At 52.3% G+C, this 5,879-nt stretch overlaps 1 long non-coding RNA gene across 2 annotated transcripts; it reads right to left on the reverse strand.

Annotated features, from left to right (window-relative positions):
* Window positions 1-236: 236 nt before the first annotated feature.
* On the reverse strand, window positions 237-5,168 carry LOC142923869 (uncharacterized). Of its 2 annotated transcripts, XR_012940914.1 has the most exons (4): window positions 5,039-5,168; window positions 3,655-3,778; window positions 2,117-2,187; window positions 237-1,683 (listed from the first exon to the last, which is right to left on the reverse strand). It is a non-coding gene; the product is annotated as an uncharacterized LOC142923869 (long non-coding RNA). The 2 variants fall into 2 exon arrangements; XR_012940915.1 differs by lacking the exons at window positions 3,655-3,778; window positions 5,039-5,168 and adding an exon at window positions 3,024-3,168.
* Window positions 5,169-5,879: the final 711 nt, after the last annotated feature.

Consider the following 5,879-nt stretch of genomic DNA (forward strand, 5'->3'; position numbering starts at 1 on the left):
ACGGACTCATATGGAGTCGGCCTCCTGTAATTTTTCTGGTCTCATTCTCACCACAGGTGAAGGCAGAGCCACACATCAACGTGACAATGGGGCCACAGTTGAAGTGGTGGGGCCACGGTTGAAGTGGCGGTGGCCACGGGTCATGTGGCCTCTATGTATTTTCCATGTTGAAGGCCGATTGCCCCAAACATTGCCCGTCATATGCAGTGTCACTGAATAACGTGTGAAACATACTGTAGCATATACAAAATTGTATTTTCTTCATACATTAAATACAATAAACACAATAAACATGAAATGCGTATAGGACATTTATAACTCTCTCAATGACCAAACTTGTATTTTATGAACACACTTATACGAGCAAAATATGACAAAAGTGTTCCAGATTTCAGTTTCAATTGAGACCGAAATCCGGAATCATTACCCCCTACTGACAGACTAATAATACCCGCTCGCAGGCCAAGTGCTGATTCACCTTGGGGCCTCGCCTGGTATAGAGGTCGTGGGTTAAATCCCGACGCCTGTATATCTGGAGTTTGCATGTTCTCCCCGTGACCGCGTGGATTTTTCTCTGGGTCCTTCGGTTTTTCCCTCCACATTTAGAAACATGCGTAGTATTTGGCTGCTATATATTTCTGCGTGACAAGCCACTTTATAGCGCTTTCATTTGTGGCCCGGTCGTTCCTGAAAGAGAGCTATACAGCTGAGTGGGCCTTACCTGGTAAAATAAAAAGAGATTAGTTTTGTTAGTTTATTTTGTGCCACAGGGGGACAGCTACAGGGGGGGGGGGGTGCCCATTAAAATGGTCGAGATGAGATGCAACTTAAGGCGCTTGTGACTTCCCAAAAATATTATTTATGGCAGGTTTTCACATCTAAACATCCCGGGTGGCATTGAAGCCAAGAGCTCCCACCCTAGGTGAGTAGCTACGAGAGCGGTGCTGTGCACGGCGACACGCCACTTTCTCCATCTGCCTGACTTGGTATTTTCTTTTTTGTTACTTAAATAAATGTTAATGTTTCGTTTTGTGTACGCGTGTATGTACACCGTTTGGGGAGCGGTGGTGCAGCAGTTAGCGCACTATGAACTCAGCCATCTGAGTACGTGGTGTGGGGTGTGTATAACATCGCAAAACTGGGGAGGACAAAGGCAGCCAGACGTGGGGCTGGCCACAAAACCACTTCTGTGCCATGCCGGCCATCATAGGTGCTACCCGTTAACAGCACTTGCCCCAGCAATCTGTTAACGGCGATACGGAGTACCTTTGTCTTTTTGTGCAATTGTGTGCTTCTGTGTGCGACGCATGCGACGATGTGCATGTTTGTGTTTGATAAATGTACATCCGCAATGTGTGTGTGACGCGTATGATGCGCGTGTGTGACGACGGTTGGAACAGCGATTCACGCACTGCCCTATCCACGCGGCGACCTCTCCTCAACGTCTCGAGCCTCGGCGGAGAGCGCCGCGAGGTTCGACTCCAACTCCGGCTTTCCAGGGACAAACCCCCCCCCCCAATGCCCCTCCCCCCAGGCCCATGGGGGGGGGGGGGGAAGTCGCTCCCCTCCCTCACTCCACGCTCAGGAACTTCCTCTTCTTCGCCGTGTTCATGTACGGTCGCCAAGGCCACTCCACCTCGGCGGTGGCCGCGTTGTCCAGCGTGCCCAGTTTAATCTCATAGACTGCGCGACACACAAAAGCAAAGATTACCCCCATGCAGCCTTTAACAGACGGCGTGGGAAAAGCGCTGTTCGTGTGTTAGCATGTAGGAAAGCCAGCACGGCACACCAAGGGGTGGGTGTGGGTGGCCAGCATTACGTCCGATCATCTTTGAATTTACACATCGCATCCGGGGTGGGGGAATGCGAGTCGGGTCACGGTACAGCGAATGCGACCAGAGCAGCGACCCCACCGACTCCAGTTCCGATCCGCTCTACAAGTCACCCGCGGGCCACCTAGCCCGAGGCTAGACTCTTACATTCAGCCCATCATCCTCTCAGGGGTCGATAAAATTTACAACCACTTCGTAGGGAAGTCCACAAGGAATGTGGAATTTCCACCGCCTCTGCAGGGGTGTAAAGTGGAGACGAGTAACAATGTGTCAGGCAGACTTACGCTCCATCTCGAATCACGGTCCCACCTCCTTCAACTCGATGTCCTTGCCGTCACGCTTGTAGACGTTGTGCCTGTTGGGAGGGGGGAAGGGGGGCACAGAAGTCACGGGAGGGGTCGCGGCAAGTCACACGGACGGCGCTGGACTCTCATTACGTGTCCTCGCAGACGTTTGCCAGTTAGAGGCCAGCGGCCACCCTGTTTAAAACTGCGGATGCATTAACAAATGAACAACATTACGCGCCTTCAGCTTCAGAGATGGCGTTAAATAAAAACTCTGTGCTGTTGCTCGAAAACTAAAGTAAAACGAAACTATTTTTATTTTACCACTGAGCTATGTAGCTCTTTTTCACATAAAAATGTATAGCAGCAAAATACTCGAAATTCAAGTTTCTAAATGTGTAGGGAAAAACCCGGAGGACCCGGAGAAAAATCAAAGTGACCAGGAGGAGAACATGCAAACTCCGAATATACAGGCGGACACACAGCACCTGGCCCAAAAGTCTGCTCACTCTTTCCCATTCCGAGACATCTGCAAGTTGCCGGGTGGTAGGTGTCACGTTCACCGCTGAATCTCGGTACGCGCGAGCGGCTCGGCGTTAATTTTATTTATAGAGGCGTAGCGCTGCTGTTTTTAAAAGGCGTTGCCCTCACCGCAGAGAACCGTAGTGACACGACCGGCACTCTATGGAACAAAACTGTGCCACACGCCCTCCCGCATAGTCTTATGGGAACAAAAGGTATGTCTTCAAGTCAGAAGACGTACTTGAGTTTTTCTTACGGTTCCGTTTCGACGACGTATATGTACATCATGGAAATGAGAAAGGGTTATAGCCTATACGAGGGATCTTTGTGCTTTGGGGATGGGGGAGGAAGATGTGGGTGAGACTGGCACGGTGCCCGCACGCACCCTCTTTCCGAGTCGCGACGTGAAGTTGTGCATCACGAGGTGTGGGAATGCCTCGGACATCATGTCCACGTCCGGATGTCGTGCCGCATCACCACGCTCGAGAGTGTCAAGTACACCGTGGTATCGTACCACGTGTCACATGAACAGCATGCTGGAAAGTTAGACACACCACAGGTGTCACACAGACTGTACTAGAGAGTTAAACAGACTGCCCTTCCATCTGCGGCATCATACCACATCACACCACATACACAGTTAAAACACCACAATTCCATGTCTGCAGCGTCATACTACACACCGCACATCGTACGCACAGCTAAATACACCTCCATCCCCGTCTGTTGCACCGCATCACACACGTCACACCATGCATCACACCGGGGAGCGGGAGCGGAGTGGCTATCTCATTACACTACAAATCCGGTGACCTGACTTCGATTTCCGGTGTGTCCAAGCATCGACAGTGGGGAGACAAAAGGGGCCAGATGCGGTAATGACCACACCACCCACCCCGCCGTGTGCCCTGCCGGCCTTCGTAGGTCGCTCGACAAACAGCACTTGCCCTGACAGCCTGTTAAAGGCTACACGGGGGAGCTTTGTCGACTGCGGTGCGTGCGCGTGCCTGGCATACCGCGGTGCTCATGCAGGACGATGAAGTCGTTGACGGCGTTGGCGCAGCACGCCCACACCAGCGCCTGCAGCTTGTGGCCTCCGTGGTTCATCGGCTGAGCGTTCGGCAGGATCAGCTTCATCTCCTGCGGTGGTGGTGGGAGGGTGGTGGTGGTGTGGTAACATGACAGCAAGCGGTCACACGCCGAGTCCGCTCTTCCCACCGGCGTCCGTCCTGGCCACGCTGCTTTCGCCCCCCCCACTTCCCCGCCCCCCCACTGTATCCGACTCGGGTTGTGTTGTTTGTTTTTTCCATTGCGGAAGCCGAGCCGAGCCGTGCCGGTATACGGGGTCGCCAAACCCCGTGTTGGCACAACTGGGATGCACCATTGGAAAAACTTTACTATTTTTATTTTACCAGGTAAGGCCCACTGAGCTATGCAGCTCTTTTCCAGAAGCGACCTGGCCACAAATCATAGCTCAACTAAGTGGCTTATCGCCATGTGGAAATTTATAGCAGCCAAATACTCTTAAACGGACGTTGATTCTAAATGCGGAGGGAAAAACCGGAGGACCTGGAGAGAAATCCACGCGACTCCTCGGAAAGAGGCACGCAACTCCAAATATACAGCAGGCATCAGGGTCAGGATTGAACCTGCGACCTCCTGTATACCAGGTGAGGGAGTTAACATCTCGCCAGTGGCGCCCCCAATGGTACATCTTTCCGTGACCACCGACCGTGCGTAGTGCTACAGTAGATACATTTTCGATGAATGGAAGGGATCGGTCATCGCGAAAAGGCGGACTGAATCGCGAGGAATGAAGTTGACAAAAGCTGCATGCACCAAACCAAAGTGTCCAACGCTCCACCACTTACGACCCCCCCCCCCCCCCCCCCACACAGCCTCCACCTTTCATCAACAACCAGATTTCTTCTGGTTAACTCAACGGATGCGAGTTGTCTCACACTGCACAAGCCCGATGATTGGTCGACACGACTCGTGTGAGGTGCAAGGAACTGATTCTAAAGCCGATAGAGAACACGTGTGTGTGTGCGGTAATTTAGCAGTTAGCATGCTGCCCCACAAACCTAGTGACCCGAGGTTTATTTCCGTTCATGGCCAACACCAGTGGCGATTATCTGAACTGGTCCTGGGCCTCCCCTAGATCAACTCAGCCTCAAACGAGTACCTAGTGCGGTGTTTAAACATCATTACCAGAGAGATAAAGGTGGCCAGTTGTGGTGCTAGCCACCTACACCCTCGCAAACAGCACCTGTCCCAAAAACCTGTTAAGGCTATATGGGGGACCTCTGTCTTTGCGCGCTTGTACACATGCAATACACGAGGACCCACATTCCTCGTGTGACCCCAAACCCTGTAGCCCCTGCGACCCCGTGCCCGCACCTTGATGAACTGCTTGAGGAGGGAGCTGGGGTCGCGTGAGGTCGTCGCCATGATGTGTGGGTCCTTCACGCCGGCTCAGCGGTACTCGTCATCCATGTGGCTGCTCACTCCTACTGACACGGGGGGGGGGGGGGGGGGTGGATAGAAAGAGGTGGTAGATGGGGCAGGGGGGACGGAGAGGGTAGGTTATCATTTGCCATACTTCACCGTGCAGGTGAGTGAAGGTGTGTGTGTGGGTGGATGGAAGGAGCGACCAGGAATGGTTGAGAATATCACTCTGCAGTGATCGCGTTGATTTTGTGTAGCGAGCTGAGCAATAATGAGACCTGGATGAGTCCCAATTGCAAGAGTGGGTGGGTGATATGGCAGGTGAGTGGGTAAATTGAGTAAAATGATGAGTGAGTGAATGAGTGCGTCAGTGCATGTTAAACCTCTTTGTTACAGCACGTAGCCAACCGTGGTAATCGGAAGTGTGACAAACTAACCACAAAAAGTAGTTCTCAAGAAATGAGTTTGTCAATCTAGACGATGATTTAAAAGTGCAAAGCTCCAGTGGCTTCCTAATATTGTAAGGAAGACCGCTCCAGAAGGAAGACTGCTCCAGAAGCACACGTTATGTGGTGACCACGGCCTTCATTTGACATTCCACCAAAATTTACGCCAGCCATCACACACACACGGCCGACTCTTTTTCCACGTTCACGCCACGGGATTTTTCAAAGTCCACTTGGGAAGCAATCGCCGTGCAGTATTTACGGTCAACGCAACTGCGGCATTAAACCCATTAAACCGGTGGGGGGGGGGGGGGTTGAGGGCCCGCCGTTCTCGAACCGCGAACCTC

Source organism: Petromyzon marinus, unplaced genomic scaffold (assembly GCF_048934315.1).
Source record: "Petromyzon marinus isolate PM22_M1 ecotype Great Lakes invasive population unplaced genomic scaffold, UKy_Petmar_22M1.pri1.0 PM_Scaffold_8, whole genome shotgun sequence".
Taxonomy (NCBI): Eukaryota; Metazoa; Chordata; class Hyperoartia; order Petromyzontiformes; family Petromyzontidae; genus Petromyzon; species Petromyzon marinus.